At 37.3% G+C, this 27161-nt stretch overlaps 1 protein-coding gene across 4 annotated transcripts in view; it reads right to left on the reverse strand.

Moving 5' to 3' along the window:
- Window positions 1-27161, reverse strand: part of FAF1 (Fas associated factor 1) — a 524128-nt gene that overhangs the window by 401694 nt on the left and 95273 nt on the right. The window contains exons 1-2 of one of the 4 annotated variants that reach the window (XM_042997099.1): window positions 8338-8394; window positions 2348-2413 (exon numbers count right to left, since the gene is read on the reverse strand). The exons of the other annotated variants lie outside the window; for them this stretch is intronic. The gene's annotated coding sequence lies outside the window, so the exon portion shown is untranslated. Of the gene's footprint in view, window positions 1-2347; window positions 2414-8337; window positions 8395-27161 lie in introns of those variants that run through there. 4 annotated transcript variants of the gene reach the window in all.

Genomic DNA, 27161 nt, shown 5'->3' on the forward strand with positions numbered 1-27161 from the left:
GGGAAACAGGAGTGCTGATGCATAGGGGCACTTGTACCCCAATGTTTATAGCAGCACTCTCAACAATAGCCAAATGATAGAAAGAGCCTAAATGTCCATCAACTGACAAATGGATAAAGACATTGTGTTTTATATACACAATGGAATACTACGTGGCAATGAGAAAGAATGAAAGATGGCCTTTTGTAGTAACATGGATGGAACTGGAGAGTGTTATGCTAAGTGAAATAACTCATACAGAGAAGGACAGATTCAATATGTTTTCACTCCTATTTGGATCCTGAGAAACTTAACAGAAGACCGTGGGGGAGGGGAAGAAAAAAAAATGGTTAGAGAGGGAGGGAGCCAAAGCATAAGAGACTCTTAAAAACTGAGAACAAACTGATGGTTTATGGGGGCTGGGAGGGAGGAGTGGGTGGGTGATGGGTATTGAGGGCACCTGTTGGGATGAGCACTGGGTGTTGTATGGAAACCAATTTGACAATAAATTTTATAATAAAAAAAATTAGTCTTTCCTCCTCATTAAGGACCCCATTAAAAGAACACAAGGCAAGCAACAGAACAGAAGATCTTTACAACACATATAACAAAGAGCTCCCAGTCAGAAAACATCTAGAACTCCTACAAACCAACAGGGAAAAAAAACCATATTCCAATAGAAAAATAAACAAGAGATTTAAATGGATACTCAGAAGGGAGCATACCCAAATAACCATTAGCAATCAGGGAAGTACAAATTAAAACCACAATGAAATGCCTCTACCTGTTTAAGAGAAAGGATAAAATAAAAAGTTGACAATACCAAGTACTGGCCAGGATGTAGAGCAACTGGAACTCTCATACTCTGCCCACAGTAATATAAATTGTGTAGTCACTTCTGTGAAAGAGGTAGTGTGATACAGACAGTCATAATGTGGAAGAGGGGTGGAGTAGCGAGGTGCATTATTGCATGGAGCTGTACTCTAACATGAAGGCGAAAAGTGGAACCAGACCAGTCAGAAAGGTCTGTTGTTTAGTGGGACAGAGTACACAAAAAGGTACTATCCTTTAACTACTTATTCAGTAAAGTCTCACAATTTGGCTTTCACAGTGTAACCCACTGTGAAATACTAACATTGTTTGCTGTAAACTATAAACTGATTCACCCTCAAATAAGCGACCTCTCATTGCAGCCTAACCTCAACAGTGCTGACACCCACTTGACGTGTTCCCCAACACATTCCATAAGAGGAAAACAGGCATATGTGCCAGGGTCAGTAGGAAACTGAGACTGCTGCTCAGGATTAAGGGCAGTTAAAGGTAACACCCCTTCCCAAAAGTCCACTCCTCTTTCAGAGTATTTTGTACTACTGAGTGGAAACATCAGGAAACCAAGAAACTACCACACACCCTTCTCTTTTTCCTATTCCACTTGTTTCTTCTAAATCTGGGCAGCTACACTGCATCCCATAACTGAGCTGCCAATTATTGACAAACCAAAGCCCAGCATTTCAGTTGTTTAAACCTCATGACCCAAACTGCTCTTTCAAGTGAGTAAAATTTAAAAATATTTCATTTTAAATAAAAAAGCATTATTAGTAGCTTGAAAAGAATTGCGAGGTTATATAAGTAACAATAGTTTGGTCATTAGAATTTGGCATGCATGCACTACCAAAACCTTGGCACCTTACTATGTCCCTTTTAAGGTCAGGTAGGCTGACGGAAGGTATCTGCATCCACAGCACAGAAATTTAGACTAAACACAGACTGTTTAACCCTCTCCTCATGATCCTGAAGGTGTCATTTAAGACACAGAGACATCTGGTTGTTCTTATAAATTTTCTGTGGTAATCATTAGATCAATTCAGACTGACCACTAGATCAATTCAGATTTAACACTTCAGCAACCAGTACATCTTGTATAAAACATTTCCAAGTTTTACCAACCTACATTTTATAATCTGAACAAAATTTGTTACTAGTTTATCACATGGATAAGCTATTCTGTACTGTAGCTTCCTCTCAGGCTCAGTCTTATTTATCAACTCCAGTGGCTTCTCATCTCACTTTAAAAAAAAAAAGCATCTAAATCTTTACTAAAGAAAATTAAAAGAAAATATGAAGAAATGGGAAGTCATCCCTGAATGGAAAGATTATTGGAATGATGCCAATTCCTCCTACATTACCTTATAAGAATAAAGAAATTATAACAGTAATATCAACATTTTGTTTTTGTAACCTAAACAAAATAATTTTAAAATCCACCTAGAAGAAAGACAGTTGAAACAAGGCAAAACATTTTTGTAAAAGAAGTGTAATGAAAAAATACTTGTCTGTCATATGCAATAAGTATGTATTATAAAGTTACCTTAAGGAAAACCACTTGAAGCTAGTTCAAGAACAGACTTCAAAAATCAAATGGACCAAAAGAAACCTAGTATACAGAAAAATTCAACATAAGCTAAAAAAGAAATTTCAAGTCAAAGAAAACACAGTTGTAAATGTATAGATGTATAATACTCATTAACTGAAATTAATAAATGATTAGCTGAAAAAAGATTGCTATTTACACAATAACAGATCCTATGTGAATTAAAGAGTTAAAAGTTAAAAAAATGAAAAAAACCAAACAGTGCTAGGAGAAATATATGTGTATGTTTAATCTGATCTTGTAGTAAACAAGTCCTACATAAGCATACAAACGAAGGGAAAAAAAGAAGTTGACGGATTTGGCCATGTGAAAATAAAAATTGTGACATTCAAGAATGCACATGTAAATTTAAATGACAAATGACAAAATAGGGGAAAAAAACCCACCATGGGTGCATGTATATGATCATTTATCAAAAAACAAAAACCCTACATATTTTGAACAGACGGAATTATAGAACTAAAAAAAAGTTTTAGTACTTGAAAAAATGGACAATGGATACACAGGAAATAATACAAATGACCAACGCAACATATGGGGGGACAAAATATCAACCAAAGAAATAAAAATTAAAACAAAATAACACACTTACTTATCAGGCTGCCAAATGCTCACATACATGTACAGAAAAATATCTAGTGTTGCTAAGAATCAATGAAAATGCTTTCTCATATTTGCAAGCAGATAACAGCCTTTCTGGAGGTTAATTTGATGTCAAAAACATTAAAAAAGGGGGGCACCTAAGTGGCTCAGTCGGTAAGCAACCGACTTCGGCTCAAGTCATGATCTCACGGTTTGTGGGTTCGAGCCCCGCATCAGGCTCTGTGCTGACAACTCAGAGCCTGGAGCCTGCTTCTGATTCTGTGTCTTCCTCTCTCTGCCCCTCCCTCTGTTTGCAGTCTGCCTCTCTCTCTCAAAAATAAATAAACATTAAAAAAATTTTTTTAAAGTCAAGAAGAGAGATTGCTTTAAACCAACAACTCTATCCTTAGGTATGTGGTCTACGGAAATAATAAAGGGACTTTTTTACATGATTTTTCTACAAGGATTTCTCTGTGGTGTTTATATCATAAAAAATTAGAGCCAAATGAATAACTGGAGGCTGGTTAAGTACTACAGTCCATAATACGATATGGTGAGGCCATTCAAACTCATGCTTTGTAAAAATATTTAATGACATTTAAAAAGCAACAATAATTTATAAAAGAATCATTTGGGGGAGAGCCTTTTTAAGCCAAGTTATTAACAGTATTTATTTACAACCAGATGGAGAGATGGCTGCTCTATACTATTATAATTTTTATAAAATGAATTCATAGGACTAATATCATTGTAAAAAATGGGGAGGTTAAGTTTGAAATATTAATTACATCTGAAATATATTTTCAATTTAAAATGTAAATTTTTATTTATTTTTTAATTTTTTTAATCTTTACTTATTTTTGAGAGAGAGACAGAGTGTGAGCAGGGGAGGCACAGAGAGAAAGGGAGACACAGAATCTGAAGCAGGCTCCAGGCCCCGAGCTGTCAGCACAGAGCCCAATGCGGGGCTCAAACCTACGAATCGTGAGATCATGACCTGAGCCGAAGTCGGACACTCAACTGACTGAGCCACCCAGGTGCCCCTGTAAATTTTTATTTTTAATTTAGAGGGATATTTAAAAGGAGTTTTAAAAAACTATATGTCTGGATAGGATAAGCTATGCTGCAGTAACAACTAATCCCCAATTCTGGTGGTTTAACAAATCAGAAAGTTTATTTCTCACTCATGCAAAACCTGCTGAACATACGGGCAACTCTCCAGGAGAGCTGTCTTTCATGTGGCCACTCCAATAGTATAACTCTACCTTAAGAACACAGTTTCCATCATTGTCCACAGCATAGGAGGAAGGGAGGAGGGAAGGATGTAGGGAAGGAGGGAAAAAAGGAAGGAAGGAAGAAGGAATGTCCCCATCTAACTTCAGAAGGGCTAGAAAAATCAACTTTTCTGTTTGCCCAGGAAGGAATAATATGAAAGGGATTTGGAAATTTATTATAGTATTGTCTTTGCCACAGTGTTCATAAGATTACTGAAATCCAGGTTCAGGATGTCAATGTTGTAAGATAACAGAAGCTTGTTATTCATTCTCATTCCTCCAAATACATTCTATGATGCAGTAGCACTTTAGAACCTGCAGTTTCCTAAGCCACTCTTTTTCAATCCATAGTACCTTTACACCTGATACTCCCTTTGTCTTAGAATCTTCCTTCAGAACTCAAATGTCAACTCTTTTGTTAAGTCTTTCCTGACTCTTTTCTTATCCCTCCTGGGTCCCTCCACAACAAATACAAGATGAGTATATAGGCGTATTCAGCACTGAATGTAAGTCTCTATTACCCTGCTTATCATACTATATTGTAGACACCAAGGTTTGTATCTGCCTTCCAACTACATTGGGGTCTCCTCTTAAGAGTAAATAATCTGATCCATCTTTCTTTAAACTTATCCCTGGTATTACGTGGGCTTACTAAATGTTTATTGAGCAAATGAATGAATATGATCAGAAGAAAACAAGGTCTCCACCGGTAAGAGTTATCTCAAATTGTCAGCACTTTTCTGCAGTGGGTTGAATAGCATGCCAATAAAATTCATGTCAACCTATAACTTTAAAATGTGACTTATTTGGAAATAGAGTCCTCGTAGATATAAGGTAAGGACTGATATAATACTGGAAAAAGGTGAGCCATAAATTCAATGAGTGTATCCTTATCAGAGACAAAAAGTATACACAGAAAAGAAGGCCATGTGAAACTGAAGACAGAGATTGAAGTTATGCTTACACAAACCAAAGACCACAAGAAGCCATCAGAAGCTACAATAGCCAAGAAAGAAAGGATTCTTCCCTAGATCCTTCAGAGGGAATGTGGCCCTGCCAACACCTTAATTTTGGATTTCTGGCCTCGTGAATTGTAAGAGAATAAACTTCTCTTGTTTTAAAACACCAAGTTTGTGGTAAATTTTTACAACAGCCCTAGGAAGCTAAAGCACTTGCTTTTAGAAAGATGAATGTGCAGTGTGGCTGGGAAAATACGAAGGGCAAAATGGGAAAAACCAACATTTCCTCACAACATAGTTGTAAATCCAGTGGAAGCATTATTTAAAGCTTTTAGAGTGGTAGTGGCATTACCAACAGCTGCCTCAACAGTTGTTTTATTGTCCTATACCAGCAGAGAATAGTTGTAGTGACAGGAACAAAAGTGATCATCCATGGCACTTCTCAGACTAGTACCAATTTTGATACCAGAGTTTTCTGTATTTCTTGACTATCTGGGGTAATAAGCACCCATAGCATCCTTACAGTAAAGTAGAGATATTTTCTAAAACTTCCTGCTGAACAAGTTCGAAAGCTCAACAAATTTAACAATGCTAAATTTAAGTGTGCAACTGCAATAATACTAATAAGGAGACCTTCTCCACAGTGGATGGTCCAGGGAGGAAAATCTCAAAACCAAAACTTCACAGCCTATGAACTTGATGAGCATGTTTAGATATCTGAGGGTTTTTTTTTTTCCTGGTTGTTTTTTCAAACCATGGTTTTCCAACCTCTTTTTCCTGATTTCATGCTTCTTCTGAATGATAACCTTCTTTCTATGTTTTTTGTGAGTGGTTTCCTCAAATGGAAAAATGACACATTTTCTATGTAAATCTGGAAATAGCTATGTCTCTGGTTATGTGGTTCCATCTTTCATTCTCTTTTGAAGTTAAGGTAGGAATTAGTGAGAAATTTAAGCTATTTACTCCTATAAGTTTCATTTCTCTCAAAATAGAAAATCTAGTTCCTTATAGAAGCCAATACAAGCTTTGAATCTTGGAATCCATTTGAGGGGAAGGACTGAGCAGAAGACAACCCACTCTTCCCTCACCATTTCAAATTGTAAAGCTTCCCTCATAATTATTTCTCCTTTCCCAAATACTGATCCTGTATGAAATGCTCATCAAACCACATCAATCTTTTAACTGGTTTTTCTGTACCCATCCAGTCTATACCCTTCCAATCCAACCTACACATTCTGTCAAAGTGGAACTCTTGTAACACTGCTGTCAATGTGTCACATCTTTGCTCAAAAACTTCTCAGATGAAATCATAAAATCAAAGTCATTAGGAAAGATGGGTGGGTGTCAGAAAACACTTCATTCAACTTGTCATTAACTGGATAAAATAACTGAGCCTAGAAAGTTACACTGAATTGACTGAGAGTATACCAAATAAGGGGCAGAGCCAAAACTAGGAATCAGGTTCCCCAATTACCATTCCAATACTGGGGATTAAATAAATAAATAAATAAATAAATAAATAAATAAATAAATAAAGTCGCAAAAACTCTATGCCAGCTTTCCTAAGGAAAAGTATTTTCATAGTGTTGGGATTAGACGAAAGTTCATTAACATTCACTGACCATCTAATATGTGTGAGCTATGACCCTCTAGGAGTTCACAATTTTATAGTAAAAGGCATGAAAACAATTAAAATGTAGATTTATAACATAAATATGTATAGGGCAAAGAAAAAACACCTAATTCAGCCAGTAAAGGTGTTAAGAAGACTTCCAGCAGGAACTTATACTTTCAAATCTTGAGTAACAAGTATAACAGACAATGTGGCAAGGGTGAAAGAGCTAGAGTAATAACAAATATGAGCGCATGCAACCATGACAGACTATAGCAACTGCAATTCAGTTTTTCAGTGGCATTGGACAGTAGGATAGACGTGAAGAGAGACGTAAAGATGAGGAAAGAGAAAAAGGTAGGGTCTAGATCATACAAAATGCTTTACTGTTTTCATCCTAACCAATGAAAAGAAATATGGCTAGATTTGCTTTTTAGAAAATTCACTCTGTCAACAGCATGGAGGTTCTAAAGGAAATGAAGTAGAGAGCAGAAAGACAGATTAACTAGACTCTTGCAATAATCCAAGCTGAGATTTAAGCAATGGGAGTGTCATAAACCACAAGAAAAAGATTTAAGAGAAATTTCCTTAGGATCACTGGAAAGAATGCAAACTTTAGAAACCAGAAAACCTAAAGTCACTCCTTACAAGCTCTATAACTTAGGTCAAATCATTTAACTTCTTTGAACCTATTTCCCAGTCTCTACTATTAAACTGAAACTCTGAAAATGAAGACACCATCTAAACACAGTGGTTGTTCAAAGAATATTAGCAAACATATACAAGGTATTGAATAAGTACATGAAAAATATTAGTTCTCTTTCCCCATTTCTTTGCCTCCTTGAGCTAATTAGATAGGAGGATAGGAATTGTAGGATGAAGAAAAAAATAAATAAATAAAGGAACTGTAGGACAATAACTCAGTGCTTGACTGGTCTATCTACTGAGGCATCATTAACCACAGAATATAAAAATTGCAGTTAAGATACCTGTGGGACATCTGGATGGAAGTGTGTAATGAATGATTAGATAGAGGACTGCAACATTTAGGAGAAAAGTCTGGGCACAATGGTAGTTGGCTATGACCTTGTGTGTGTTTCTCAAAACCCCACATTGTTCATTTCTAAAATTAAAAAAACGCCACCGATCTCATCTATTTTACAAAATGGGAACAGAATGTATATAATACTCTTTATGTGTTCTTTAAACCATAAAACAGTCTAAAATCATGGTATAGCATTATTAAAATGAAAAACCCAATTAATAAATAATTATTGAGCATATAACATATTCAGAAACCTCTTGCAAAAGACAGAATTAGAGATAAAAATCAAACCAAAATAAAGTAAATACCATCCTAATGTTAAAGTTTACTCTGTGTGGAGATTTTGTCCCCAACATTTTTGTTTTGAAAGTTTTCAAAGTAGGGAAAAGCTGAAAGAAAACACAATGAACACCAATACACCTTTCGCATACATTCAATAATTTTTAACACTTAACCAAATTAATTTCATTCTCTCTGGCCATACGCACATACCTTTTCTTTTTGAAACATCTGAAAGTAAACTGTAGGCATTATGAAACTCTACCACAGCATTTAATCTGAAGAACAAGTACATTCTCTTACGCAACCATAATATTATTATGACATTAAAAATTTTTACTACTGACATTAGGGGCATCTGAGTGGCTCAGTCAGTTAAGCGTCCAATTTCGTTCAGCTCAGGTCATATCTCACGGTTTGTGAGTTCAAGCCCCGCACAGGGCTCTGTGCTGACAGCTCAGAGCCTGGAGCCTGCCTCTGATTCTGTGTCTCCCTCTCTCTCTCTGCCCCTCCCCTGCGTGAGCTCTCTCTCTCAAAAATAAATAAACATTAAAAAAAAATTTTAACTGACATTATATTGCATCTAGGATATAGTGCATATTTTAATTTCTCCAACTATCTAAACTATTCCTTTATAATTGTGTGTTGTTCTGGTTGTTTTGTTGTTTTTGTTTTGGATCAAGACCCAGATAAGAGTCATACACTGCATTTAACTATCTGTTGCTTGGTCTCCTTTAATCTACAACAGGTTCCCTAACTTTTTTCCTTTTCTCCTTCGTGTGTGTGTATGTGAGTGTGTGTGTGTGTGTGTGTGTGTGTGTGTGTGTGTGTGTTGTTTTATATGTCATTAAAAATGCTAAACCAGGTATTTTATACAATAACACACCGTTGTATTTGTCTGATTATTTCCTCATGATTAGGCTCATTTAAATATTTTGGCAAGAATACTACAAAGGTGATATTTTTCTTTATGAAATTTATAACATATTACATGTACTGATTTTAATGTGGAACCTATGTGTTCTAAAAAACTACTCAAATAACTTCCATTATGTAAGTTCAAAGACAACATCTGAAGCATAATTCTATGATCCAACACTTATCAATAACAATTCGTCTCTAATACATACCCAATCCATAAACTCAATTCAACCATCATCTTTATGAAAATAGTAGAAAACACAGTTTTCTTTATACTAAGTGCCCTTTAAAACCATGAAGGCTCAGTCGCTTAAGCAACCGACTCTTGGTTTTGGGTCAGGTCATCATCTCACGGCTTCGTGGGTTTGAGCCCCACAATGGGGCTCTGCGCTTGGGATTCTCTCTCCTCTCTCAATCAACTCGCACTGTCTCTCTCTCAAAATGAATAAATAAACTTAAAAAAAAGATTTTTTTATGGGCCCCTGGGTGGCTCAGTTAAGTGTCTGACTCTCGGTTTCGGCTCAGGATATGATCTCATGGTTTTGTGGGTTTAGCCCCACATCAAGCTCTGTGCTGACAGTGCAGAGCCTATTTGGGATTCTCTCTCTTCTCCCTGTCTCTCTGCCCCTCCCCTGTTCATATTGTCTGTGTCTCTAAGAAAATAAATGACATTTAAAAAAAATTTTTTATAATAAATAAAACCATAAAGTACCTCCCACCACCACACCCAAAAAATCAAATTATAACATGCTCAACTCTGCAAACATTCTTTTTTTTTTCCTCCTGCAAACATTCTTTGGTGTAGTACAACAGGATGATTTTACAGACTGAACCACAGGGCTAAACCATGCAAACAGCATCAGATGGGAGATGTTTCCTTTTTTTTTTTTTTTTCCCCAAAAAAAGTGAAAAATCTGTAACTAACATTCAACAACTGATATCTTTCAAAGCTCTCAATTGGTAAGAAAATTTTATGCTGAAAAGCCCATGTAACCACAGAAAGCTATAGTACAAACGTGTAAATTGGCATGTGTAGGGTGGTAACTAGAAATAAAAATTATTTTGGAATCTCTCCAAAAAATATATATGACAATCAATTGCTACCATAAATGCTACCGGTTTTGCAAATATAAACATTCTGAAAATCATAATTTTTTCTCAGAGGATATATACAAAGGATTTCATTTCATTTTGAAAATTCCTTAAATGTGATAACTATAAATAATATATCACTATTACTATTAATTAATAATAATTTTCAAAGTCATAACAATAAAAGTACCTAAATCAAACTTAAAACACAAACCAATCTTTCAGATAGTAAAGTTGGAAGCTGAAGATAAGTTCTCAGTATTCACCATTAAGGTATAAACCACTGAAATAAATGTTCATTATTAAAATACTAGGGGGAATATATTTAACTAACTTAGCTCTACTAATAGGTACTTCTAAGACCTCAGTTCCTTTCTTGATGTGCTCAGAGCACAAAGAACTCTCTATAGCAAGGAACTGAAAGGTTTGTTTGTTTGTTCACAAAATGGAATATACATTTATTAGCCTGTTCCTTGCTCACTGACTGCACAATTTTTGTTGGCACTATGCAAGAAAAACAGGAAGAAGGGAGTTCATTTCTGTGGTACCTAAATTTCTATTATTATTTTATAAACAAAAACAATAAAAATCAAGTGGCTGTGTATTCATAAAACACATTTGCTTACATTAGTTTATATTGGTGAAACCAACACCAAGCAAATGGCCACTACAGGACAGCCAGCCACAGACTCCAAGTTCACATACTCGCAAACATTCAATATACACAAAACTTTCTGGTATACAGGAAGTCTGGTATTTATAGACTTGAGTCTTGTTTCATGTTTATACAAATTACTTTATCTCTAGGTGTTTTATTCAACCAGAATTTTATAAGGCCTTTATCACTAAAAGAGGTCAGCAAATACGTATAAGCAATGGAGAAATGGCCTAAATATCGTTGATCTGATTTTGATAATCCCAGCATCTTATGCTTTCACAGAAAGGAAGAGTGGGGTGTCCTAAGGATGCTAATTACCTGTCAAGTCCTTCTAACAACTACTTCCAGATGGCTACTAACCTGTTTATTCCTCAATACCAGTAGATAATTTGACAAAACCAGCAGTTTTAAAAAGAGGGTGCAGGGGGGTATCCGAACATGTTCTGCTGAAAACAAGTACATTACAAATCAGATTCTACGACAGCCATCCCAACATATTGAAAACAGGCAAAAAAAAAAAAAAAAAAAAAAAAAAAACCATGTAATTTTTAAATGAAAGCTTATCATGTCAAAATTAATCTACCTGAAGACATAAAAAGCCTAGATCCTGATTCCCTATACTTCAGCACTATGAACAAACCCATTCCTCAAAGCCAGAATAGAACACTTCTGTAAGTTTAATTCATTTTCAATAAGAGTGATAAGGTAATTTAATGAGGAAGGAATAATCTTTTCAAAAATGATAATGGAAGAACTGGATATCCACTTGGCAAAAAAAAATAAAAAGAATTTCAAATCTAAACTCACACCATACACCAAAATTTCCTCAAAATGTTAACATAAAAGCTAAAACACAGAAGAAAAATCTATGTGATCTGTGTAAGGCAAGAATTTCCTAGACAGGACATAAGAGCATGAACAATAGTTCATAAACTGAACATCAAAATTAAAGTCCTCTGTTTTTCAAAAGACACCATTAAGAATATGAAATGGTGAGCAATATACTGGAAGAAAATATCTACGGTAAATGTATCTGACAAAGGACTAGTATATTTATACATGTAATGAATACATAAAGAACTCATAATTCAGTAAAATAATCAATCCAAATATAACACAAAAGACCTGAATAGATATATCATTGAAGAATATAAATAAATGGCCTATAAACACATAAAGAAGATTAAAAAGGAATCTTTTTGTGATAATGGGAATATTCTATACACTGAGGCAGGTATTAGTTATATAGGTGTATAGAATGCCAAAATTCTTCGGACTATATGTTTAAGATCTGTACATTTCACTTTATAAAAATTATAGCTAATAAAGATATTCCATAATACCTAGTGTTAGCAAAGATAAACTTTGTTATCTCTAAATTGATACATTTCTCAAGTGCAACCAGGCAATTCATATCAAATTTGAGCAATTTTACTTATAGGAATATTTTCCAAGCAAACTGTCAGACAGTAAATAGAAAGGTATTTACTGCATCGCTATTTTGTTTGCAACAAAGAAAAATTAAGAAAGGCCTAAGTGTATTCCAATAGAGAATTAATCAAATTATGGTACATCCTATAATGTAATACTACTCAGTCAATAAGAAATTATAACAGGGGTGCCTGGGTGGCTCAGTCAGTTAAGCATCCAGCTTTGGCTCGGGTCATGATCTCGAGGTTCATGAGTTCGAGCCCCACGTTGGGCTCTGTGCTGACAACTCAGAGCCTGGAGCCTGCTACGGATTCTGTCTCCCTTTCTCTCTGCCCATCCCCCCACCCTCGCACTCTGTCTCTGTCTCTCAAAAATGAATAAATGTTTTTAAAAAAATTTTTTTAAGAAATTATAACATGGGCTATTGATGTAAATTGGTACTGATACTATGTATTACTGAAACTAAAAATCCCTCCAGACCCAGCCCCTTGGTGCATGGGATGTCATACTTTGACAAAAATAATTGTGAACATGAACTATGAGAGTGATAACTATAACCTTACATCTAAACTACAACATTAGCGTAGCCCAAAGATCTGAGGCAGCAATGGCTCCACTGCAGATCTAAAAGAATAAGCCTCAAAACAACACATGATAATAAATGACAAAGACCTGTGATAATAGACTGAATCCAGAATCCCCCTGAAAATATATGTAAAATATTATCTTTAACTTTTATGCATTTTTCTCTCATCTATAGATTTCAAAAGATTTGAGGGCATTTGTGATGCAAAATAGCTTTAAAAAATTATATATATGCACACGTGCTTATACATAAGCATAGAAGAAAGGGAAAAAAAAAGACTACACAAAAATATACGAAAATATCAACAAAAGTTGTAGTGTAAGATTATAAGTGACCTTGTAACATGCTTTTATGTAGTTTTCTCCCTTGTAACATGCTTTTATGTAGTTTCTCCCTTGTAACATGCTTTTATGTAGTTTTCAATTTTTTCAATAATATCAATGTACTGTTCATGAATCAAAACATAATTATATTTTTAAAATAAAATTAATCACAAGAAACAGGCTAAACCTAGCTATGTTTTGTATTTGTTTGTCTTTAAAGTTTTAGTAAAATGTAAGATAAGATAAGTACTCTAGGTCTTTGACTAACAAAGAAAGAGAAAAAGATATGAAGTTAATGTAAAAGCAGCATTTTGAATTAGCCAATCAATATGATAAGAGACAGAAACAGTTGGAGAGAATGTCAGATAGTAAAATATTTTTTAAAAAGAAGTTATTAAGGTCAGAAGAAAAACCCAGCTATACAACATAACATTTTAAGGAGATCAATCAAAAGTGTGGGTTGAGGGGCGCCTGGGTGTCTCAGTCGGTTTGCTCGGGCATGTTTCTTGAGTTCGAGCCCCACATCGGGCTCTGTGCTGACAGCTCGGAGCCTGGAGCCTGCTTTGCATTCTGTGTCTCCCTCTCTCTCTGCCCCTCCTATGCTCATGCTCTGTCTCTGTCTCTCAAAAATAAATAAAAAGATTTAAAAAAAAATTTTTTTTAAGTGTGGGTTGAATGAATTAATGATTCCAAAACATTTTGGCCATTAGTTTGTTTCCTGCATTCCATCAAACTTTCATACCAATTGTTAAGCAATATCTAAGTTATGGACTACTATACTTTCTGACTAACTAGAATGCTGGATCATTACATTTCCAGACTAAGTAAGAGATTTGGACTCTGTTTTACTTCCTGACTGACTGGGAATGCAAAGGCCTCATTATACTTTCTAACTTACTTGGAATTTTGGACTTAATTTTATTTATAGACCAAAAGATCCTGTTATACTTGATGTAAGTGTATCAAGTCTTGTCCACTAGATAGTAGTACTGAGTCCAGATATACTAACTGCAAAAATCTCATTATACTCATTCAGAGTATTTAACTCCTTCCCACTGACCAGAACCAATAATTTCATTCTGATGTAAAACTCTAGATTTTGAGCTCCTAGATCAAGACAGTCCAAATGGTGAAAGACACAAAAAGAACTGAAGGTCTGGGTAATGATTTCTTCAGAACAGCAATGAGGTTTTACAGAGCTTGTCATTAGAGGTCTACTGTAAGAGAACACTACTTTGTAACCCAAACCAATATAATTTTATATCACTCTTAAGCATGTATTTAAATGTTTCATACACTGAGAAAATCATTTTTGGATTCTGAGTTACCAAAGTGAAATGTTCTTAATACACCCAAAATACTCACCCATGGGGTCCTATAAAATCAGGTCCTTATCTCTTGATCTGACTTATAGCATTCTCTCTCTTTTGCTCATGGTACTCTGACCACATCAGACTTTGTTTCTCTTCTTCAAACACATGTTGACCCTCACCTCAGGGCCTTCACACTTGCTCTCTTCTCTGTCTGTATGCTTTTTCCTCAAATCTTTCCCGGTTGGCTCCTCATTCGAATTAAGAAGTGAAGGAGATACATTCATTTTGGAATTATATATTAGCATTATAGAATACTATGGCAAGTGCTGGAAACAGAGATGTTACCACTGCCAGTGATCTCTGTCTAAAACCAAAAAATCTATATTTGCTACTTAAACATACTAGTGATCACAACTCATTTTATTTTTTTATACAAATTATACTTTATTTTTTCAATATATGAAATTTATTGTCAAATTGATTTCCATACAACACCCAGTGCCATCCCAAAAGATGCCCTCCTCAATACCCATCACCCACCCTCCCCTCCCTCCCAACCCCCATCAACCCTCAGTTTGTTCTCAGTTTTTAAGAGTCTCTTATGCTTTGGCTCTCTCCCACTCTAACCTCTTTTTTGTTGTTGTTTTTTCCTTCCCCTCCCCCATGGGTTTCTGTTAAGTTTCTCAGGATCCACATAAGAGTGAAACCATATGGTATCTGTCTTTCTCTGTATGGCTTATTTCACTTAGCATCACACTATCCAGCTCCATCCATGTTGCTACAAAAGGCCATCTTTCATTCTTTCTCATTGCCACGTAGTATTCCATTGTGTATATAAAACACAATGTCTTTATCCATTCGTCAGTTGATGGACATTTAGGCTCTTTCCATCATTTGGCTGTTGTTGAGAGTGCTGCTATAAACATTGGGGTACAAGTGCCCCTATGCATCAGCACTCCTGTCTCCCTTGGGTAAATTCCTAGCAGTACTACTGCTGGGTCATAGGGTAGGTCTATTTTTAATTTTTTGAGGAACCTCCACACTGTTTTCCAGAGTGGCTGCACCAGTTTGCATTCCCACCAACAGTGCAAGAGGGTTCCTGTTTCTCCACATCCTCTCCAGCATCTATAGTCTCCTGATTTGTTCATTTTGGCCACTCTGACTGGCGTCAGGTGATATCTGAGTGTGGCTTTGATTTGTATTTCCCTGATGAGGAGCAACGTTGAGCATCTTTTCATGTGCCTGTTGGCCATCCGGATGTCTTCTTTAGAGAAGTGTCTGTTCATGTTTTCTGCCCATATCTTCACTGGGTTATTTGTTTTTCACGTGTGGAGTTTGGTGAGCTCTTTATAGATTTTGGATACTAGCCCTTTGTCTGATATGTCATTTGCAAATATTGTTTCCCATTCCGTTGGTTGCCTTTTAGTTTTGTTGATTGTTTCCTTTGCTGTGCAGAAGCTTTTTATCTTTATAAGGTCCCAGTAGTTCATTTTTGCTTTCATTCCCTTGCCTTTAGGGATGTGTCAAATAAGAAATTGCTACGGCTTAGGTCAGAGAGGTCTTTTCCTGCTTTCTCCTCTAGGGTTTTGATGGTTTCCTATCTCGCATTCAGGTCCTTTATCCATTTTGAGTTTATTTTTGTGAATGGTGTGAGAAAATGGTCTAGTTTCAATCTTCTGCATGTTGCTGTCCAGTTCTCCCAGCACCATTTGTTAAAGAGACTGTATTTTTCCATTGGATGTTCTTTCCTGCTTTGTCAAAGATTAGTTGGCCATAAGTTTGTGGGTCTAGTTCTGGGGTTTCTATTCTATTCCATTGGTCTATGTGTCTGTTTTTGTGCCAATACCATGCTGTCTTGATGATTACAGCTTTGTAGTAGAGGCTAAAGTATGGGATTGTGATGCCTCCTGCTTTGGTCTTCTTCTTCAAAATTACTTTGGCTATTCGGGGCCTTTTGTGGTTCCATACAAATTTTAGGATTGATTGTTCTAGCTTCGAGAAGAATGCTGGTGCAATTTTGATTGGGATTGCATTGAATGTGTAGATAGCTTTGGGTAGTATTGACATTTTGACAATATTTATTCTTCCAATCCATGAGCATAGAATGTTTTTCCATTTCTTTATATCTTCTTCAATTTCCTGCATAAGCTTTCTATAGTTTTCAGCATACAGATCTTTTACATCTTTGGTTAGATTTATCCCTATGTATTTTATGCTTGGTGCAATTGTGAATGGAATGAGTTTCTTTATTTGTCTTTCTGTTGCTTCATTATTAGTGTATAAGAATGCAACTGATTTCTGTACATTGATTTTGTATCCTGCGACTTTGTTGAATTCATGTACCAGTTCTAGCAGACTTTTGGTGGAGTCTACCGGATCTTCCATGTATAATATCATATCATCTGCAAAAACTGAAAGCTTAACTTCATCTTTGCCAATTTTGATGCCTTTGATTTCCTTTTGTTGTCTGATTGCTGATGCTAGAACTTCCAACACTATGTTAAACAACAGCGGTGAGAGTGGACATCCCTGTTGTGTTCCTGATCTCAGGGAAAAAGCTCTCAGTTTTTCCCCATTGAGGATGATGTTATCAAAACCCTAGAGGAGAAAGCAGGAAAAGACCTCTCTGACCTCAGGCGTAGCAATTTCTTACTTGACACATCCCCAAAGGCAAAGGAATTAAAAGCAAAAATGAACTACTGGGACCTTATAAAGATAAAAAGCTTCTGCACAGCAAAGGAAACAATCAACAAAACTAAAAGGCAACCAACGGAATGGGAAACGATATTTGCAAATGACATATCAGACAAAGGGCTAGTATCCAAAATCTATAAAGAGCTCACCAAACTCCACACGTGAAAAACAAATAACCCAGTGAAGATATGGGCAGAAAACATGAACAGACACTTCTCTAAAGAAGACATCCGGATGGCCAACAGGCACATGAAAAGATGCTCAATGTTGCTCCTCACCAGGGAAATACAAATCAAAACCACGCTCAGATGTCACCTCACGCCAGTCAGAGTGGCCAAAATGAGCAAATCAGGAGACTATAGATGCTGGCGAGGATGTGGAGAAACAGGAACCCTCTTGCACTGTTGGTGGGAATGCAAATTGGTGCAGCCGCTCTGGGAAACAGTGTGGAGGTTCCTCAAAAAATTAAAAATAGACCTACCCTATGTCCCAGCAGTAGTACTGCTAGGAATTTACCCAAGTGACACAGGAGTACTGATTCATAGGGGCACTTGTACCCCAATGTTTATAGCAGCACTCTCAACAATAGCCAAATGATGGAAAGAGCCTAAATGTCCATCAACTGATGAATGGATAAAGACATTGTGTTTTATATACACAATGGAGTACTACGTGGCAATGAGAAAGAACGAAATATGGCCCTTTGTAGCAACGTGGATGGAACTGGAGAGTGTGATGCTAAGTGAAATAAGCCATACAGAGAAAGACAGATACCATATGGTTTCACTCTTATGTGGATCCTGAGAAACTTAACAGAAACCCATGGGGGAGGGGAAGGAAAAAACAACAACAAAAAAGAGGTTAGAGTGGGAGAGAGCCAAAGCATAAGAGACTCTTAAAAACTGAGAACAAACTGAGGGTTGATGGGGGTTGGGAGGGAGGGGAGGGTGGGTGATGGGTATTGAGGAGGGCACCTTTTGGAATGAGCACTGGGTGTTGTATGGAAACCAATATGACAATAAACTTCATATATTGAAAAAAAATAAAAAAAATAAAAAATAAAAAAAATTTTAAAAAAAGAGGATGATGTTAGCTCACAACTCATTTTAAAGACACACTGAAATAAATTTGGCTACAATGAGACATATATGTCTATTGTAGATATTCAGAAGCAATTATATCACTTTTTTCTGCTAAATCTAAACATGATCCTATCAACATTAACACACTTTTTGAGGTATACGTTATCAATTGCCTTTGCACACAGTGAAAAAAAAGAATTGGCTTACATCTTAAAACAGTTTGCCATCTTTAATATAGTGGAATATGAATCTAGAGTCAGGAGGCCTGGACTTCAAGTTTTGGCCCCGCAGTATTGTCAATGTAATGATGGAAAAACAACAACAACAACAACAACAACAACAACAACAACAACAAAGAAATTAGGAAAAGTGGATACAAAGGATCTGAAAGCCAGAGTAAAGGTGGCAGGACCCATGAATTTATAGATCCTATGTGCTTGAAGGATTGTGCAAGTCAGGTTGTTAAAGGATAGGAAGAGGAATACTTGAAATTAAGATTATGAGAGAGGTGGCAGTGACTGGTAATGAAAAGGCTAAGGTCAGGCACCTGGGTGGCTCAGTTGGTTGAGTACCTGACTCTTGATTTTGGCTCAAGCCATGATGAGCGTGGAGCCTGCTTAAGATTCTCATTCTCATTCTCTCTCTCTCCCTCTCTCCCTCTCCCCTCCCTTCCCCTCTCCCCAGCTCTCTCACTCTCTAAAAGAGAAAGAAAGAAAGAAAGAAAGAAAGAAAGAAAGAAAGAAAGAAAGAAAGAAAGAAAGAAAGAAAGAAGAAAAGAAAAAAGGCGAAGATCAAGATTTTAACAGAGGGTGCCTGAGGCAGATAAATGTTTAACAGGCTGGAAGGAAAGATTTGAAATGCCAAGGGATGGCATTCCAAATGAAGAATTTAATAAGAAAAGAAGATACAGTTATATAAAATTTGATGGAATTCTGGACTTCATTTTATTTACTGACCAAAAGATCCTGTTATACTTTGTGTAAGTGTATCAAGTCTTGTCCCCCAAATAGGAGTACTGGGTCCAGTCAACAGTGGGTGCCTAACTATCTGCCATCCAATATTTCCATCTGTGTTATTTATCAATTTATTGACTCTCAGGTCTGAATGCACACTTTAATTATGACAAAAGAAAAAAAAAAAGAATTCCTTAACGTCTCTCTTTAAAGTGAGCACAATGTCTTCTCAGTAGAGAGGATACTGGAAGGACACTGCAGAGGAAAAAGTCTCTCTCCTGTAGGTTCCAGCTGCAGCACAGATGCTGGCAATGTGGGTGGGAAGTGAGGACACTCAATGGAGTTCTACCTCAGTCATGGGCCCAGAACATAGTCCATCTACAACTATGCGGTCTTGGGTTAGTGATAATCTTTTCATGGTCTTCTCCATGGGAAAACTCTCCAAAGGTTTTCTGCCCTCTAACTAGTGCCCTGACTCCTTCTTGCAAGCCGCTCTGCACAGCCACCTGTGGCCAGAGGGTTCACACCACGTTGCTGCTCCTTCTACAAGTCCCCCATCCTCTACACTCAGCTTGCCTGTGCCCAGAGGATTCCCAACTCTGAGCAAGCACACTGCACACCCACACTACTGATTGTTGATTTACTCCCCCATCTGCCACCAGAGGGTGCCAATTACTTACCCAATGACTACAAACCAGTTCAGGTCTAGCCAGTGAACTTCTCTCCAGTTCAATGAGCTGAACTGCTTCTCCAAAAAGGTATGAATACGTCCTAAGTTTGTCCTTTCTTAGGTACTCTCTATTAGCCCTAGGGTAGAGTATAGATTTTTCTCATATTTTATACTTACTCCTTTATCATAGTTAATAATTCACTGCATTAAATGTCACTTCTTTAACCCACTGTGGGGTTTTCTGTATCCTGATTGAAGCTAAACTGTTGCACCATCCAAAACAATACTAAACAACAAAGGGGATCTAAAGCAAAACAAAAATCATGACTTCATCATGACTTCCAGAAAGAGAATACTGAAACTTCAAGATAATTGAATAAAAAGAGGAAAATTACCAATTCCCAGAGCATGGTCTCTCATATTCCTGGTCCCGCTGCTCCCCCACAACACAGTCTCACAAAACTGAGGGGAATACAGAAGAGGGAAGCTAGAGAAGTAGACTACAAACTGCTCTTAAACTATTGCCTAAGACCATAAGTTCTGTCTAAAAACATTAAAAGGTACAAACAGATAAGCACAAAGATTACAGGAAAGGAACTTATAAAGGTACAATTTATAAGGGCAGGCATGATTACAAGGCAGTCTAAGAAACACATAGCTACTGTGGAGAAAAAGCGAAAGGAAAGTGAAAGGCTCCCTTTGACAGTCAAGTGGTAAAGGTGAAAAGAAGCAAAATGGGAAAATTTTGTGTTTTATAAGACAAAAGAGAGCCATGAAATCAAAGCACTCATTACTATTTACTACCCTTCAACTCCCCCCACACACTGAAACAGACCAACCAAAAAAATAAAACTGGCTTAAGGTATCTGAATTTTGCTAAACTGACAGAAGAGGGCGCCATTAAATAAAAATATTGTGATCCACACCATTACCATAAAAATGAACATGAATATACACAGACAAGTCAACAAATATTTAAGAGCTATTGCAAAAAACATCAGGAAATGAAATTCCATACATATCTACTGAGGGAACTTCCTTACAAAAAACAACCATTAAGCAGGAAAAAGCTATAAATCAATACTCCAAACAATATATTTAAATGTACTTAAATAAGCATTTGGGGAAAAACCACCTTGAATCAGAAAAATTGAAAAACTATGAACAACAACCACAAGATCAGGGAGAAAGGAAAGTTGATGGTACTCAGGAAAAGGAAAAGAAAAAAAAAAAAAAACACATGATATTCTCACAAATAAAGAATAAGTCACAAGGTACCCAGAGGAAAACAGATGCTAACAAAATTTAATGACGGGCATTGAAGAAAGGCAGGAAAACAACCAAGAGAATGAAAATAACATAATGAAAAAAAAAAAAAGAGATCAGAGAGAAAATAGTGAAAGTAGAAGAGAGATAAAGTAATAATAGTCATATTGCCTAGTTCCTATAACAGAAAACAATGGAACAGAACTAAAATTTAAAACTATATCATATTGCCTTGTTCCTATAACAGAAAACAATGGAACAGAACTAAAATTTAAAACTATAATCTAAGAAAGTTTTCTAGAAATACAAAAAGACATGACTGTGTATGTGCTGAATAAGTTCACTGGAGACCTGGGGAACACTAACTCAGAATGACCAACTCGGAGACATATCTTACTAAAACTACTAAATTTCAAATATAAAGAAAAATCCTCACAGCCTCCAAGCAAATATCAATAACTTACAAAGGCAAAAGAGTAAGACTACCATCAGTTTCAAAACCAATATATAAAGCAAGACAGTGAAGCAGCAGGTTTTTATAAATGCAAAGAACATATGAACCAAAGATTTTATACGCAGCCAAACTTCAAATATAGGATAACAGAAAAAACAAAAAATTCAACATATAAGAACTTAGGGAATTCTGCAGTATTTAGCCCTTCTTGAGAAATATACTAGACAAAGATCTTCATCCAACCAACTGATGACTAAGAAAAATTTAGTGCAAGGATCAATGATAAATATTTTAAGAATATATAAATATATAGGGAACCTGGGTGGCTCAGTTGGTTAAGTGTCCGATTTCGGCTCCAGTCATGATTTTGTGGTTTCTGAATTCAAGTCCCACATCAGGCTCTCTGCTGTCAGTGCAGAGCCTGCTTCAGATCCTCTGTCTCTTTTTCTACCCCTCCCTGCTTGTGCTCTCTCTCTCAAAAATAAACATTTTTTTAAAAGAATATATAAATATACACCACTACACACTGTATCAGAAATGAAATCGGGAAGATGGCAGCATAGGAGGACGCTGGGCTTTACCACATCCTGCTGATCCTTAGATTCCACCCACATCTGCCTAATTTACCCTGACAACCACCAGAAATCTAGCAGAACGGACTCTCTGGAGCCAAGCTTGGAGGAGAAACCCATGGAGGAGGGTAGGAAGGGCGGAGAGGTGGTGCCCGCTACACGGACTGGCGGGAGGTAGCCGGGGCAGTGGAGGGGCAGCCAGCCAACCCGGCAAGACAGAGTCCCCGAGTCTGGCTTGCAAAAGCGGAGGGGCCAGACAGAGCATGTTCTGACAGCCAGTGGGACTTAACATCTGGAATGTTTTATGTCAACAGCTCTATTCAGAGAGCGGGAGGGAGAGTTGTTGAGCCCCAGAGGACAGAGCTCAGCTTGGTGGGAAACAAAGGCGATGGGAAGCGCCATCTCCCTCACCCATTCCCCAGCCAAAATCCCAAAGAGAGTCACTTCCCCTCACGGAACTTGTTTGCACCGAGAAAACACAAAACGCTGTGCTTCTGCGGATCCATGCCTCCAACGGGTCAGCCTCCATCCCAGTGCCGCAGGGCCCCTCCCGAAGCGGACCACCGAAGGCAAAGCCAACTTAGCCTGGCCCTCCAGCCCCTGTGCACCTTGCAGATCCACCCCGCCTAATACGCCAGATCCCATCGAAGCAGCACCACAAGCCTGGCAGTGTGCAAGCAGCCCAGACAGAGGCCACACCACTCCACAGTGAGTCCTGCCCTTGGGAGAGGGGAAGATAAGGTACACACCAGTCTGACTGTGGCCCCAGCAGCGGGCTGGGGGCAGACATCAGGTCAGACTGCGGCCCCGCCCACCAGCGCAAGTTACTCCAGACAGCACAGAGGAAGAGCCCTGCGGTTCCCCGACACGCCAGGGACTATCCAAAATGACGAAATGGAGGAATTCTCCTCAAAAGAAACTCCAGGAAGTAGCGACAGCTAACGATCTGATCAAAAACGATTTAAGCAATATAGCAGAAAATGAATTTAAACTAATAGTCAGAAAATTAATCGCTGGGCTTGAAAAAAGTATAGAGGACAGCAGAGAATCTATTACTACAGAGATCGAGGGACTAAGAAACAGTCAGGAGGAGCTAAAAAATGCTATAAATGAGCTGCAAAATAAAATGGAGGTGGCCACAGCTCGGACTGAAGAGGCAGAGGAGAGAATAGGTGAATTAGAAGATAAAATTATGGAAAAAGAAGAAGCTGAGAAAAAGAGAGATAAAAAAATCCAGGAGGATGAGGGGAGACTTAGAGAACTAAGTGACATAATTAAACGAAATAATGTACATAATTGGATAACTGTACATAACTGGGATTCCAGAGGAGGAGGAGAGAGGGAAAGCTGCTGAAGGTGTACTGGAAGAAATCATAGCTGAGAACTTCCCTAAACTGGGGAAGGAAAAAGGCACTGAAATCCAAGAGGCACAGAGAACTCCCTTCAGACGTAACTTGAATCAATCTTCTGCACGACATATCATAGTAAAACTGGCAAAATACAAGGATAAAGAGAGAATTCTAAAGCAGCTAGGGATAAACGTGCTCTAACATATAAAGGGAGACTGATAAGACTAGTGACAGATCTGTCTACTGACTCTTGGCAGGCCAGAAAGGAATGGCAGGAAATCTTCAATGTGATGAAAAGAAAAAATATGCAGCCGAGAATCCTTTATCCAGCAAGTCTGTCATTTAGAATAGAAGGAGAGATAAAGGTCTTCCCAAACAAAACAAAAACTAAAGGAATTCATCATCACTAAACCAGCCCTACAAGAGATCCTAAGGGGGATCCTGTGAGACAAAGGACCAGAGACATCACTGCAAGCATGAAACCTACACACATCACAATGACTGTAAACCCCTATCTTTCTATGATAACACTGAATGTAAATGGACTAAATGCGCCAACCAAAAGACATAGGGTATCAGAATGGATAAAAAAACAAGACCCATCTATTTGCGGTCTACAAGAGACTCATTTTAGACCTAAGGACACCTTCAGATTAAAAGTGAGGGGATGGAGAACTATTTATCATGCTACTCGAAGTCAAAAGAAAGCTGGAATAGCCATACTTATATCAGACAAACTAGACTTCAAATTAAAATCTGTAACAAGTGATGAAGAGGGGCATTATATAATCATTACAGGGTCTATCCATCAGGAAGAGCTAACAGTTATAAATGTCTATGCACCAAATACGGGAGCCCCCAAATATATAAAACAATTACAAACATAAGCAACCTTATTGATACGAATGTGGTAATTGCGGGGGACTTTAATACTCCACTTTCAACACTGGACAGATCATCCAGACATAGGATCAATAAAGAAACAAGGGCCCTGAATGATACACTGGATCAGATGGACTCGATAGATATATTTAGAACTCTGCATCCCAAAGCAACAGAATATACTTTCTTCTCGAGTGCACATGGAACATTCTCCAAGATAGATCACATACTGGGTCACAAAACAGTCCTTCATAAGTATACAAGAATTGAGATCATACCATGCATACTTTCAGACCACAATCCGATAAAACTTCAAATCAACCACAAGAAAAAGTCTGGAAAACCTCCAAAAGCATGGAGGTTAAAGAACACCCTACTAACGAATGAATGGGCCAACCAGGCAATTAGAGAAGAAATTAAAAAATATATGGAAATAAATGAAAATGAAAATACAACAATCCAAATGCTTTGGGATGCAGCAAAGGCAGTCCTGAGAGGAAAATACATTGCAATCCAGGCTTATCTCAAGAAACAAGAAAAATCCCAAACACAAAATCTAACAGCACACCCAAAGGAAACAGAAGCAGAACAGCAAAGACACCCCATATCCAGCAGAAGAAGAGAAACAAAGATCAGAGCAGAAATAAACAACATAGAATCTAAAAAAACTGCAGAGCAGATCAATGAAACCAAGAGCTCGGTTTTTAAAAAAATAAACAAATTTGATAAACCTCTAGCCAGGCTTCTCAAAAAGAAAAGGGAGATGACCCAAATAGATAAAATCATGAATGAAAATGGAATTATTACAACCAATCCCTCAGAAATACAAGCAATTATCAGGGAATACTATGAAAAATTATATGCCAACGAACTGGACAACCTGGAAGAAAGGGACAAATTCCTAAGCACCCACACACTTCCAAAACTCAAACAGGAAGAAATAAAAAGCTTGAAAAGACCCATAACCAGCGAAGAAACTGAATCAGTTATTAAAAATCTCCCAACATATAAGAGTCCAGGACCATATGGCTTCCCAGGGAAATTCTACCAGACATTTAAAGCAGAGATAATACCTATCCTTCTCAAGCTATTCCAAAAAATTGAAAGGGAAGGAACACTTCCAGACTCATTCTATGAAGCCAGCATTGCTTTGATTCCTAAACCAGACAGAGACCCAGTAAAAAAAGAGAACTACAGGCCAATATCCCTGATGAACATGGATGCAAAAATTCTCAGTAAGATACTAGAAAATCGAATTCACCAGCATATAAAAAGAATTATTCACCATGATCAAGTGGGATTCATTCCTGGGCTGCAGGGCTGGTTCAACATTCGCAAATCAATCAACGTGATACATCACAATAAAAGAAAAGATAAGAACCATATGATCCTGTCAAGCGATGCAGAAAAAGCACTTGACAAAATTCAGCAAACTTTCTTAATAAAAACCCTCAAGAAAGTCGGGATAGAAGGAACATACTTAAACATCATAAAAGCCACTTATGAAAAGCCCACAGCTAATATCATCCTCAATGGGGAAAAACTGACAGCTTTCCCTGAGATCAGGAAAACGACAGGGATGTCCACTCTCACCGCTGTTGTTTAACATAGCGTTGGAGGTTCTAGCATCAGCAATCAGACAACAAAAGGAAATCAAAGGCATCAAAATGGCAAAGATGAAGTTAAGCTTTCACTTTTCACAGATGACATATTATACATGGAAAACCCGACAGACTCCACCAAAAGTCTGCTAGAACTGATACATGAATTCAGCAAAGTCACAGGATACAAAATCAATGTACAGAAATCAGTTGCATTCTTATACACTAATAGTAAAGCAACAGAAAGGCAAATAAAGAAACTGATCCCATTCCCAATTGTACCAAGAATCATAAAATTCCTAGGAATAAACCTGACCAAAGATGTAAAAGATCTGTATGCTGAAAACTATAGAAAGCTCATGAAGGAAATTGAAGAAGATACAAAGAGAAATGGAAAAACATTCTATGCTCATGGATTGGAAGAACAAGTATTGTCAAAATGTCAATACTACCCAAAGCTATCTACACATTCAATGCAATCCCAATCAAAATTGCACCAGCATTCTTCTCGAAGCTAGAACAATCAATCCTAAAATTTGTATGGAACCACAAAAGGCCCCGAATAGCCAAAGTAATTTTGAAGAAGAAGACCAAAGCAGGAGGCATCACAATCCCATACTTTAGCCTCTACTACAAAGCTGTAATCATCAAGACAGCATGGTTTTGGCACAAAAACAGACACATAGACCAATGGAATAGAATAGAAACCCCAGAACTAGACCTACCAACGTATGGCCAACTAATCTTTGACAAAGCAGGAAAGAATATCCAATGGAAAAAGGACAGTCTCTTTAACAAATGGTGCTGGGAGAACTGGACACCAACATGCAGAGGATGAAACTCGACCACTTTCTTACACCATTCACAAAAACAAACTCAAAATGGATAAAGGACCTGAATGTGAGACAGGAAACCATCAAAATCCTAGAGAAGAAAGCAGGGAAAAAAAAACCTCTCTGACCTCAGCCGCAGCAATTTCTTACTTGACACATCCCTAAAGGCAAGGGAATGAAAAGCAAAAATGAACTATTGGGACCTCATGAAGATAAAAAGCTTCTGCACAGCAAAGGAAACAATCAACAAAACTAAAAGGCAACCAACGGAATGGGAAACGATATTTGCAAATGACATATCAGACAAAGGGCTAGTATCC

This window comes from Panthera tigris, chromosome C1 (assembly GCF_018350195.1).
Source record: "Panthera tigris isolate Pti1 chromosome C1, P.tigris_Pti1_mat1.1, whole genome shotgun sequence".
Classification (NCBI taxonomy): domain Eukaryota; kingdom Metazoa; phylum Chordata; class Mammalia; order Carnivora; family Felidae; genus Panthera; species Panthera tigris.